Here is a 13,836-nt window from a genome sequence, read left to right on the forward strand (position 1 = left end):
AATCTTAACAATAATCTATCATTCACACTCATGTTTTTTGACACTTATGTGATGAGAAAAAAATTAACTTTGACATATTTTCCTATTTTTGTTATATTTTTTCATAAATTTATTTGGCAAGAAACGGTATATTCACTTATTGTTAGATTAATCCACAGTAATTATTAAAACAAAGTTTGCGATAAAAATGTGTTACACAAGCGCGATTTTAATATTTTATTTTTTATATAATGAAAGAATAAAACGGTATTTGATTTTAATATCGTTATGAAAATATACGTTATGAGAATATACGCTTGCCAATGCAATTTGTTTTAAATCTTTATTGCCTATCCTGGACGGAAATATTACAATTTAAATATACAATAATTTTTACTTTAAAAATGAAAATCGATTCTCTTAGCGTGAAATTAGTTTTATTTTCTTTTTTAATCGACAATATCTCGTAAACTAATTATACAAGATAAACAATCTTGTATTCATTTGAAGCGCTAAAATTTTAGCTTTTAAATGATACAAAGATCATCCCTCTTCGATTTTTTTTTTATGTAGAGATATTGACGTTATATTGATTTATTATTTCGATCTAATTACGGAATATCAACGTGCGTGCACGTGCATTTGACGGCAAGGGAAACGTATTATGTTTCAAAGCGTTTGTACTACATGCGTTTTCACACCTGTTTTTTAGTACATCTGTCATTATATGCAAAAAATAACACGCGGCATTTTTTCACTATAGCGTGCGTGCCGAAATTTCAAAAATACTATAACTCCACAAAAAATAGTGATTTATTGACATGCGACAAAAACTGATCTTCTACATGTTTTGCATTTTGTAGATAATTACATTGAATATATCCGTTTTTTAATGATATTTATATACGTCTGTGTGTACAAATAAGAAAAATGTTGAATTATAAAATATGAGAAATGAGTTGTTTTTATATTTTGAAACTATAAAGCAACAAATAAATAATTATTAATTTTATTTTATTGAACATTGTATTCTGGTGGAAATAATTGATTAACAAAGAAATATTAAGAATTTTTTAAAAATACATGACAAATAAAAAAAATATTATTTATATTTTTTTTATAAAAAATTGTATTATACAATATAAAGAATGCTAATGATCAATAAATCCTAATATTTAACAAAAATATTAGGAATTTTAAAAAAGTAATAATAAAATAAAGAACACATACAACACCAATATATTTTTTGCTATTGATATCTTATAATTCAAGCATATTTTTTATTTATTTAGGAAAATTTAGATTTCTTATTTTTCACGTGCATGTAATTCGTGGTGTGTTAGCTGATACTAAAATAGTCAATTTTAAATATAAATACATCACATTATTTAATCCTTTGTTTTTATAGTTGTTGAAGTTAATCATTTTACTTTTTTGAATATTAAATTTAAAAGACGAAATTTATCTTTGTTTTATTATTGAAAAATGAAAATAAATAATTATTTAATAAAATTAATGAAAGTTAAATAATTATTCATAAATTAAAAAAAAAAGTATTATTAGGTGTTGGAATTAATTCGTAGCGTTTTACAAGTGATGGGAAGTACTTTCATTAATGTATTTTTTAATGCTCATGTGAAATAAATAACATTCTTTCATTAAAAACGCTACGAATTAATTCCAACACCTAATATATTTTTTCTCAAATTTCATTAGCAAAAAAAGTCGATATTTTGATATCTTTTATCTTTTTATCAATAAAAATATAAATTTTATTATTTTAAAGATATTAATAGTTCTGTTTGCGATTGCACTTCAAATTTGACAAACCGAATCGGCACGCTGTTTAAACGTGTAATAAAACTGTAATAACGTATTTGCAAAATTTGCATATTAGCATTATTTATATATATACTCTTGATCTAATTTTAAATTATAATTATTTATTATTTTAAGTACTCATTGAATTTTATTATATCTTTTAAATCGCGTAATTAATTAATTCAAATTTTCATTAAAAGGAAGTATTAAAATTACAATTTGTATGTAAAATATGTTATTAGTTTATTATAAAATTTATTACCTGTTTATATACACATATTAATGGAGTCGTATTAGGAAATCAGTAATAATATTTCCATTCTAAGACTCTTAACTGAATTTAACTGTTTTTGGCGAACGCTAATGAATTTACAAATAAAACAAAGCAAAATATATTAATTCGTTTATCGAAATGTAAAGAACAAAATATTCGACATAAATTAATTCTCTATAATACGTTGTATGTTAAATATAATACATTAAATATAAATGGTAGCGAGACAATTGGTATGCAAGGTTCGGCATTGTTTTCATTAAATGATATACGTCATTTTTACAAGAAAATCGGGGCGCAATCATTCACGTCCTGACAATTAAATAGATATAGGTATCCGAGCGAGCGATATATGTATATACAATTATTATATCTCAAAACGATGCAATATAAGATAAAAATGCTATGCGAGTAGCGCAAAATAATTTTATTGATATTAACCATTGAATTATTCATCTACACAGTTGAGTGATTATCGATTATTTATACGACTCGTGAATATATCGTGATTTTGATCCTTCGTTGCAAAGCGAATATCTCGTGGGATTTATTTGTAGGTAGCAAGAATTGAAATATTTTACTTACAGGACAACAATTGTTTTTGAAAGAACATACGTGTAATAAGAATAGACTGCTTATTCTTATGAAGTTTATATGTCATTATCGGTTTAGAATTAGCTTGAATCGTATCGTTCTTTCTCTTTCTCTTCCTCTCTCTCGCTCTCTCATTCACATATTGAGTTAAAGAAAACTGCTGGTAAGCTTATTTCTTTCTAATAGAACATAGATACTAAGATTACAGAATATGCAGTCTATTACGTCTATAGATGCGTTCGAGGAGATGCTTTTAGAGCTATTTGTATTAAGGCTCCTGACTACTCAGCGACACAGAATCAGACATGTGTATGTGTATGTATGTGTGTGCGTTACATCGCTTCGCCTAAATGGCTGAACTTATAAACATGGAAAAGTGACGAAATTTATGTTGCATGCCATTTCGTTATTATTTGTGAAAATGTGACTTGTCTCGTACTTATCAAAGTCGTAATTATCGATGAAAACTAAAGTTATCTTGGAATTTTATATGTAAAAGCGTATATTTTACTTACGTTTCAACAGTTATCAGACCGTGTATTTCTGCCCGAATATAGGCTCACTTTACGTGCCTTTTACAATCATTTACTGGCTATCAAGGGAAGAAAGGACAATTTTCATCGATTTTTACAAGTATTTTAAAACGATCTCGTCATTTCGTTTCATTCAAATTGTCTTTGCTTACAAATGCCATGCGTCATAAATTAATGTGTATTTCTCGCTTCTGACGTCACAATTCTAACAATGCCACCGCGACTAATTAGGAGCCTTAAGTTCTATTCTTGTTTTGCTTGTCTAACGAATGTTGGAAATAGAATGACGCAAATAGCGCTAATAGCATCTCTTCGAACGCACCTATAATTTAAACTCATTCTGTATCTTACTCCTCAAATGAAATAATTTGGTACAATTCAATAATGGAAACCTGTGTCGTTTAATTACCTGCAATTTTCACAGACTTTAAGCTCGCAAATTATATCACGATCATGTGTCTCGAGTATATATATTTCGAACAACTCGTTCGAGCTTCGATTAGCTGCCAGCTCGACTCGCGTTGTACCCGCGCGGCATTGGTGTGAAGTTGTCGACGTTCAAGTTCCTCGGCGAATTGCTAAATTCAAGTAGCGGAACTGCGGAAGCCATAATATACATCGAGCGTTTTATTTCGAGCGGGAGTGGAATAAAGTATCGCGATTGTCGTATTATGACAGTTTAGTTCGTTCTCGATCGCGTTTTCGCGAGTTGTTGCCTCGTAAGTATGCGGTGAACTTAAGACGAAAGTTGAGACGAGCGCAGTCTAGATTTCTAGAAGCTTCGTCTTGGCAAGACGTTGTATCGGTGAGTGCCTTTTTCCATTAACCTAACCTAACAATAAGATGAAGTAATGAGACTGCGAATAGTACGGTTAAATATAACGTTTCATACATCCATTGCTTTGAAATAGCTAGACGAATTATTGTAATGACGTTGACTTGGCAAGGAGCTTTCTGTTTCTAGTTCAATTATTGGATTAATTATTGTCTGTTGAACGCGACGATAACGTAATCGTTTCTCGTGTTTCTTTTTTTTATATAGATGCTTTGAAAAGTGTAAAGTCCTATAGAAAAATCTTGAGAGAAAAATGTACTAAATTTTAATAAATATTTGTTTAAATAATGCCAATTGAATATTTACTTACTCTAAATATATGTTTATTTGGTACAAGAACACTTATTTAATTTAATTACTACGTTTTTTAAATTAGATAGCAAATTTTTTCTATAAATAATTGTATTAGTGCTATATATAAACAATTACTTATTAAAATTTAATACATTTTTCTTAGAAAGACGTTAAAAATCACAAACGCGGTCACATAAAGCATTAATATTTTTCATATCTATAATTATCTAGAACGGCTAAGAAATAATTAATAATGTGTTATATTAAAAATAGTTGTCTAAGAAGAGGGGAACCTTTTTTTTAAAAGATATATTTATATTTTTTTGTTAATAAAATAGTGTTATTATAAAAAACTGCTTCTTGTCAATAAAATGATATTTAATGAAAATATTTGGAAGTTTAGAAAAGTGATGATAAAAAAATAGTAAAATGAAATTACAATAAAATTAAAAGACGAATTAAAACAAAAAACGACAACAAGTTTATTTGCAAATTATTGTAACTGTAGCAAATTGATAGAACTATGTATCTATAATATTAGTAAATAGTTAAGTGTAAAACTGAATGATTAGTGAAATATTAGTAGCAGCATAAAGAATAAAATACGATGAGTACGTTTATCAATTTTATCTCAATTTTTCGTAGTCCTTTTATTTATATTTATCGATAGCTTAATTTATTATCATTTTAAGCAAAAATCATAAAAATCTAATAAATTTTTAATCGCAAAATCGAAAATATTTTACGTAAATTATACTGGAATTAAACTGAAATGTACTAACATATTTTGATGTAAAAAGGTTTGCAATTTTGTTATTACGTTATTAACATCATACATTCATAATCATACGATGATATATGCAATAAGGACATATAACGTGTCAAAAAGTTCACAGAAATGATGGACGTATTACTCCATGACGTTTTACTTCTCATATAACATTTTAAATCTTAATGGAATATACTATATGTATGTATGTACATTCAGAGGCACGTAAAGCGTTACGGCCGAGCAATGAATTAATTACATGGGTTAGTCGTTCGCACTCTGAGATAGAATCATACGAGAGAAATTCGCGAGCTCGATTTAATATTTCACTCGGAGCCGCGGGGTGCGAATTTCTCGCAAAACCTCCGCATGAAGCCGAAATGTACGCTCTGTGTCGCTCTGTGTAATATCACGTAATATTATTTGTAATAAAATTTAATTAACCGCACACAGAACTGCGGCGGCCATTAGCACCCGTGACTTCTGCATAATACGGCCCACTAAATTACAGTTGATGCACCGCGTCACGCGACGCTCGTTTCTCTGTTCGCGACGGGCGTCGCGTCGCTCGCGGATTGGACACGTCGACACACCATCGGCGATCAACATCGCGACAAACGTAAACGAGCGACCGCGGCCGCCGCACCGTCGCGGATCTGTCGTATTTTTCAAACTCTGCCAGGAAAATTTCGAACCGCGGCGGCTCTTGGTGCTCATGCCGGCGAGCACGATATATCAATCCGCGTGGCGCGGCCGGCCTGCATGTCGGTGATGAAACGGCAGGTCGTTGTATAAAAATATTGGGTGCAAAGCAATTTGGTGATGACGCAACTGTACAACTGCGCTGCCACTAGTGACCTATTTCGGGGTCGTGCCATAGCCGAGAGCTAGGATCCCGCAGGGATGACTGATCCGCGTAGTCATTTGGGCTTAGCAAATCCATGGATCCGAGCTCATTGCATTGCGGACGCCCATATACCTATACTTTACACTTTACACGCAATACATGCACGCAAACGTAGGCATTCACGCACGCACGCACACAAATTCATTTGCGTACTTTTGTAAATGATAATGAATAATTGAAGAAAGGTAGGAACAAAGGGTAACTTAAGCTAACAAGAAGAAGAATAAGAAAGTTACGCGGTTTATCTCCGTATCTTGATACATCGTTAAATGCTAAGGTTTCGTGAATGTTGCATTTCACTTCATTAGAGCGAGAAGTATCAGGTTGCTTCTCACCCTGATGAAGTGAACTGCAATGTTCACAAAATGTCGGAATTTAACGATGTATAAAGACACGGAGATAACCGCGTAACTCCTTTGAAGAAAATATCCGTGGAAATCTCAAAAGTATTATGGAATAAGAGCGAGTCGTAGTTTCCATAAGCGTATTAAGAATTTTATTAAATTGAAGATATTAAAGAAATTGAGAAAAGACCGAAAACTACGAGAGAGAAACTAATACTGAATATATATATATATATATATATATATATATATATATATATATACCTAAATTTAAACAGTAGAATTTATATAATAAAAAAATATTTGACATTATATGCAAGATTTAAAAAAATCAATCATTTCAACGTTAGTTTCAAGAAGCGGAATTTATCTAATAGACATTTAATGAATGGTATTTAAAATTTAATCTGATTAAGGCTTCGTACTCGCGGCCTACTTGCGGTTGTCAACTGCACATGTAATATCCGTGCAATGAAATGTTTCATTGAACAATGCTTTAGTTGGTAACTTTAAGCGGTAACTCTCGACGAGCTCGCCGGATGCATAACTTCCCTAACGTGCCGCGATGGAACGCGTCCTGCGGTCGGGTCACCTGTTAAGCACAATGCTTAATCGAGCTCCGTAAGTGATTAGGAAACTCTGAGAGGGAAACCGCCAAAATAATTAACATCCGCGTTTCGGCGCGCGTCGACGGTGTTAGAAACGCTAAACGGCATGTAACGTTATCGAGCGAGTAAACGCGAAGCGGACCCGCGATCTTGCATTAGCGTGCACGAAAATTCAACCTCGCTCCTCTCCTCTCTCGCTCTTCTCCTCGGTTCCTCACCTCGGAGCAATTCCATCTGTACGTGAGATATCGCGGTTTGCGGTCCAGATCTTAACATATAACTTTCCCATAGAGGTCTGTTAGCGGGGCTGAGGCATTGTGCGCGATAGTGCTCGAACTCGTGTTAGGTCTCGTATTCTCGATCGTTCTCTCCGTTTGTTTTCGTTCGACCGATGGACGGTTGAGGTCAGGGCTAATTAAACTCGGTCAGAATTGGGTTTCACGAGTCGTATTAAGCGTCCTCGTCACAAGGATATTTGTTTCGGTGGAATGGTGATGGTGAATGGTATCGTTTAGAGGATTCGCCAGATTTCCTTTCGATGAAATCCGTGTAATGTAGTTGACGAGAATTGCATTCATTAGCGTTCATTAGCTAATCCTCGGTAAGATGTAAACGTATAAACTACTGTCGTAAATCGATTCTACTGTAAAATGAGAAAACTCGTAGATAAACTTGATGTAATTACGAGAATGATTCTAACACATTATTTAAGAGATCAACCGGCTTTGATATTGCTGGTGGGCACGTATCGCGCACGTACGAACTGGACCTTTGCGCGCGCTCAAAGGGTTTAAAGTAAGAGTATCTTTCAACTTTACTCATACTCTGAGCATTTATTTCTACAAAGAGGATAATCCGTTGGATTTCAGTTGGTTATTGCCAACTGTACGCGAAATTTACGGTAATCCCTACCCGTTGGCACGAAGTGCACGAGGTGCACGAGGTGCGTTCTCTCTCGTTCTTAACACCAATTTAATGCTACCTCTTTTATCGTTACCCTCCACGTTTAAGTTCCGTAACACATCTATAAATTATGCTCTTTCAGTATTTTGTTGCGTTTGTTCGAAGAAATACGAGATGATGGATCCAATATGGCAGACAAAAATGCAAAAATATAGTCGGATTTGCATGAAAATTGCTTCGTGGAGGGTCCAACGGTAAAAGGGTTAAACGCGATGAAAATCGTGGCTGTGATTGTACATGCAAATACCTTCGTCATTCGAATACGGTTATTATAAAGGCGGAAAGATGTTGCATATGGATTGGAATCATCAACCCAATTTCCAATACCAAATACCGTTCTGTTGGAAGCAACGGAGAGAGGGATGTGAAAACGCGAGTAATGGTGAACGAATGATTTTCGTAACAATCGTTAGTTCGCCGGTACCTTCGATTATTATTTTACATATCTTCCTGTCCATTATTATTCCATGGCGATGCAATTTTTAGTGAAGCTAAATTCAATCACGGTTTGTATATTCCTCTATCATAAATTCGCTCGTATGTACCAGCTGTATGTGTCCAGAGACAGAATAACACTGAAAATAAGAGAACCAAAATGGGCAAAATCGAAAACTACGAAGAAACAGACCCTTTCCAGGCGTTTTAAAGTTTCATGAAATAACTTGTGTATTCAGAATCTTTTTCTCTGTAAATACAATTTATCCTAACGTTATATAACAATGGTCTGTTATTATTTAATGAAAACGTTTATCACAGCTGTTTATCAAACGAAGAACTTTCGATGCCGTGAATAACATTTAACAATTTATTACGAACGTATATTTTCAAATATACATGAGTCCACGCATTAAATGTAATAGATTATGAAACGAGAAATGAAAGCGTTAGAGAATGTTACTATTACGAAGCGCAACGAGCGCTCACAACATTTCTTCTCTTTCGCATATATCGCAATATATTTATCGCGCGGAATACGTGCTCGCGTTTAAGCGAGGCTGCTACTGGATAATGAACGTTCCAAAACGTCCCAAATTCCGGATGCGGGGCGAACACTATTTCCGCCAGGGGAGCAACAATTTCGTGCGGTTTTATATCACTCGCCCCCGGACTCCGGAGTCAGCGCCATGCTCGTGTATCGTCTTCAACGTGTGCTACATGTTGAAATGTACATACGTTCGACCGATGTAACACGTACGACTGCCTTACCTACGTGACAGGCCGCGTTGTTCGTTCGGCATTTGTTGCTCCTCGTCGTGCTTTGTCGTTCGTAAAAGCGGCTTACACGTGAAATGCATAATGTGTTCTAAATATTGCCTTATTAATTTGAAACGTCGAAATGTAAGAGTAATTTTTTGATGCAAAATTTTCATTACGAAAAATTTTACGTAATTTAAATGTAATACCACGTGTATACGTAAAGGCACTATAAATCATTTATTATCATCTAAACCTATTAATTATTTTATATTAAAGTGAACAACGTTACAAGATATATTTTTGTTGTTCACCAGCGCTCTTAAATTTTCACCCGAATTCGCATTTTTGGGCTTTCCATTTCGATGACAGGCCAGCCGTGCAAATTAAAAGCGCGCAGCATGGGCTCGCCGCGGGCAAACAATTTACCGTGGTCGCCGACGAAATATTTGCTTCCTCATAAACAAACCCGGTGATCCAATTTGTGCGGGATGCATTTAGCTGGTTTCGACGCGCCGCGTAAGTTTTCGATACGTTATAGCCGTGAATTAATGAATCATCAAAAAAATACTAAAAGGATCTGCCACTGCAATTTCTCGTGAATTTCATTATTATCAATACATACGTTTTCATTTGTTACATTTACGTTACGAAAAGGACGCGTTTTATTTACAAAATTAATACGTTTTAGTATTAACACAATATTAGTGCATCAATATTAATTTTTAGGATTAAATTTCATTCAATTTAATGCAACACTATGTGAGAAATTGTAAATACTTAATGGAAATTATTCTGTTTAACTAAACTAAATATTTTTTTCCTTCAAGAAAAACCTTCAGTTTTTAATATCGCGATGAGAATCTTTATTAAATACCACAGATGAAATTATTGTTATTTAAGTAAGTTTAGTAAATCACTGAAAGAGGTGGTTTGGAGTAACCATCATTTTGTTACATGTAAATTATAAAAACTTTCTTATTTTTTAAATTTAAATATTGTGTTGTTCTAATCAAATGTTGGTTAAAATAATATGCAATTTTTAAATTATAATAAAAGATAAGAAAATTGTTGTATAATAATTTACGTATCAACAAAATAATGGTCATTCATATTAATTATTCTCTCAACGAAGGCATCTTTATTGATACACGAGAAATCGCTTTAAACGCATAGTTTAACGTCGGATGGAATTATCCATGATTTTACCTCGTTTAATTCTTCTAGATTTTGATTAAAACTTTTATCCTCTACGCTTATACTGGATGATACGTACAACATATAAAAACATAAAAACATCACGTATTTTCTCACGGGCGACTTGACGAAGCAGCCAGTAAGCCGCAAGAGAAACGAGTTCGTAAATCCGAAAAAGCATGTTGACACATCGGCTGAGCGCCGATCATGCCGCAGCCGTTACAATAGCAAAGCTATGTATCGGGTATCCGCGAATCATGCAGTACGTACACCTCACGTGTAACGCATCACGCGCCACGCATACGCCACATAGATTACACGTTAAGCCAGCCGATAGGACTCTAAGGCGAGATGGGCAACTAAGCCCAGCGTGCATCACAAGGCGACACATTCTCGTCATATCTTAGAACAATGTCAGCTATGTAAATTGCCAAAATCTACGTACAATTCACTCCATGTCTAATGTCACTCCAGGTCGAATCCACTCCATATTACTCTTTTCAGAATATACATGAAAAGAACACTTTTAATAAAGCATTAAAAAGTTGGATATAGAACTGTAAATAATGTTAGAACATTGAAATAATTACAAATATAAAATTATGATTTAATAAAAGGCTTTAAAGTTAAATTCACAAGAAAAGAATAATAAATAATGCCAATGTGAGCCAACACAGATTGTTCATGTGTAGTAACGCATATATTAAATATAATATAGGTACAGATGTTTCAACCCTCGGTATTGAATCCTCTTCGGTATATAAGATTTAATCGTTTAATTTTCCTTCTTCTACTCTTTCTCTATAATGTCACGGAATTTAATATTATAAACTGAAGAGGATCCAATACCAAGGGTTGAAACATCTGTACCTATTATATTTAATATATGCGTTATTACATATGAATAACTTGTGTCGGCTCATATTGATATTATTTATTATTTTTTTTTCCTGTGAGTCAAAATAATTATGTAGGATGTTCAAACTAAAAATGATACTAAGGTTGTTAAAAAGTTTTTTATAACCTATGCTTGAACGTTCAACTACAATTATTTTTAGATCTATATTCAACTAAATTTTTAAATATTTTAATAAAATTGTTCTTTTCTGTGAGTTGATGTTTCCATTTCATCAGAACGCTTATTATTTCAAAAAAAAAAGCAAATTTGTACAAAATGGATGATTGCACAGACAGCACACAATATTTATAAAATATTTACTAAATATTGTATAAATATTTATAAGGCTCATTTTAAATATTTTCGTGGTCTTAGATGCATAGATTAAAAATATTTACTACAAATATTATGAAATATTTATCTATATTTATCATAAATATGCTACAATAAATATTTAGTCTATCTTTTAATAATATTTCGAATAAAGCTTTATATAAAATATGTATAAGATATTTATATAACATTTAAAAAATAAATAACAATCAATATTTATCATAAATATTCTATGCTGTCTGAGATTGCATTAAACAAATGAAAGCCTTTGTTGGATATTTTTGCAATAAGAAGAAAATAAAAGAAGGGCGAAGAACGACTAAATATAAAGTTCTTTTGACGAGCATATTTGTCCCACTTTGCAAATTTATGGAAATATTTTTAATCTAAAGCATCCTATATTTATGTTCAATTGAAGAAAACTCGGAGGAAATTTTGAGGAATTGTGTTTTTGGCTATTGTCTAGGACATATAAAGAATTAAAACCGCGAACATTGAAACCGCGAACATTGAAATAACGAATATCGAACGATGTTTAATTTACATCCCATTCGGCTCGGCTGCTTACTTGAATCGTTAATATCAATGGCGCTAATTCGACTCAACAGAGTTGTATGAGTTTCTCATCTTTGTTCTCTCTCTATCTCTCTGTGCGGCACTGCGATGGTTTAGCGATTGTGATGAGAACGCGTTCCGGCGTAACGGTAGAGACAGTCGGAAAGACAGGCAGTTCCTTACCAGATCTTACCACCTTGCATAATGCATCGCGCGACGCCACTAAGTCAAAGGGGAAACTTTCCTGACGTGAAACGCCAGGAACACATACGTTCCTCTTTCACTCCTCTCTTCCTTCCTTATTGTTCAGCAGCTCGTTGCAAATCCCTCTATTGGGTTTCGACTTGCTTTATTCTCTCTTGACTATTTCCATCTTTCACAATGCATCAATCTCATTATTCGTTAATTGCCGAAACGTTTATCGATCTGTCGTCACCTGTCATAGATTTTATAGACATACGTGAAATTATGACCGATGCCATGACATGTTAATCTACAGTGAATGAACTGTCTGATTGCCAGAAACGCGTTTGAGCTATTGTACCATGACATGAATAAAATGATCGAATTGATTGGTTTACGTGTAAAAGTTCCCTCCATATCAATTAGGATATAAAAACTCGTACAAATTTTTCATGCAAAGATAATTGAAGTTTTAATCAAATTGTTACGCATTAGCGCGATCGAGTGTGCGTGACTTTCCTACAGCCGTTCACTTTGAATTTGCCTGCGTCGAGTTCCACAGACGAGCACAGTGCGGTACGTTAATTCCAAAATCCCGTGAAGCACTTCGACCATCGTCATCTCGTATGTATCACGTCGTAGTTGCGTAGACGCTACGTGCGGACGGTGGTATAGTAATCTACTTCACACGAAGTTTCAGCCAAGCTCGAGTTAAGTCGGCCGTGTCGAGTAAGCCCCCGGTGTTACCATGGCTGATGAGTCCGGGACACTTTAGGGTACGGTTACCGAAAGACGACACGTTCTCTCGCATCACGATAGAAAGTCACTTCGTCGACTTCGGCACAGCGTATCGGCGATCACTTCTTGATACCGGCTTTCCGGATTTCAATTATATCATTAATAGCGTCAGGATTTTCGTTTGTCACGCAAAACTGATGTTCTATTTATTTTAACAAAAGGTTAAATTTGATTTTAAACACTGGACATACTTAATTTTTTTTAAATTAAAATTTGCATTTTATATAAATTTTATTATTCTTAGATTTATGAAATCTCTTTTCTTTTGTAAGATGAAATAAGTCTATATTTAATGCGAATAATTAGTAATAATAATTAGTAATAATTTTGTCGAAAATTAAATAATAGATTTTGAACTTTAAGATTTTAGAAATACATACGTATATTCTGACTGACAATGAATTATTAATTATTACAGAATTAGGATTAAGAATTTAATTTAGAAAGCATTAATTATGTGTATTTTGAAACTTATACTGTACAATTTGCTATAAGTAGATCTATGTGTAGTTCTTGGTAAAGTTTTACATATGTAGGTATTATTAATATGGAGCTGAATTAGCTAACTCCACATAGTCTCATGTTCTACATTTTATATGCGTTACGAAGTGCGATAATCATATAACTTTGTGTCATACCACTAGTTAACTTAGAAGGCTTAGAACTGAGGAGAGTATGTACTTCGTGAATGCGCGCTTTGGTACTACATAATGAACTTTTAGTGGTCATACAGTTTAATGTTAATGATATCTTATAA

At 33.3% G+C, this 13,836-nt stretch overlaps 1 protein-coding gene across 3 annotated transcripts in view; it reads left to right on the forward strand.

Moving 5' to 3' along the window:
* Positions 1-2,075: 2,075 nt before the first annotated feature.
* The window catches only part of LOC105149042 (protein O-mannosyl-transferase TMTC1), a 222,199-nt gene continuing 210,438 nt past the window's right edge, over positions 2,076-13,836 (forward strand). For 2 of the 3 annotated variants that reach the window (XR_015548279.1, XM_087416076.1), the window contains exon 1: positions 2,076-4,006. The gene's annotated coding sequence lies outside the window, so the exon portion shown is untranslated. The remainder of the gene's footprint in view (positions 4,007-13,836) is intronic. The other variant, XM_011061177.2, reaches the window with a different exon arrangement.

The sequence above is a fragment of the Acromyrmex echinatior genome, chromosome 19, assembly GCF_024713525.1.
Source record: "Acromyrmex echinatior isolate Ae372 chromosome 19, ASM2471352v2, whole genome shotgun sequence".
Lineage (NCBI taxonomy): Eukaryota > Metazoa > Arthropoda > Insecta > Hymenoptera > Formicidae > Acromyrmex > Acromyrmex echinatior.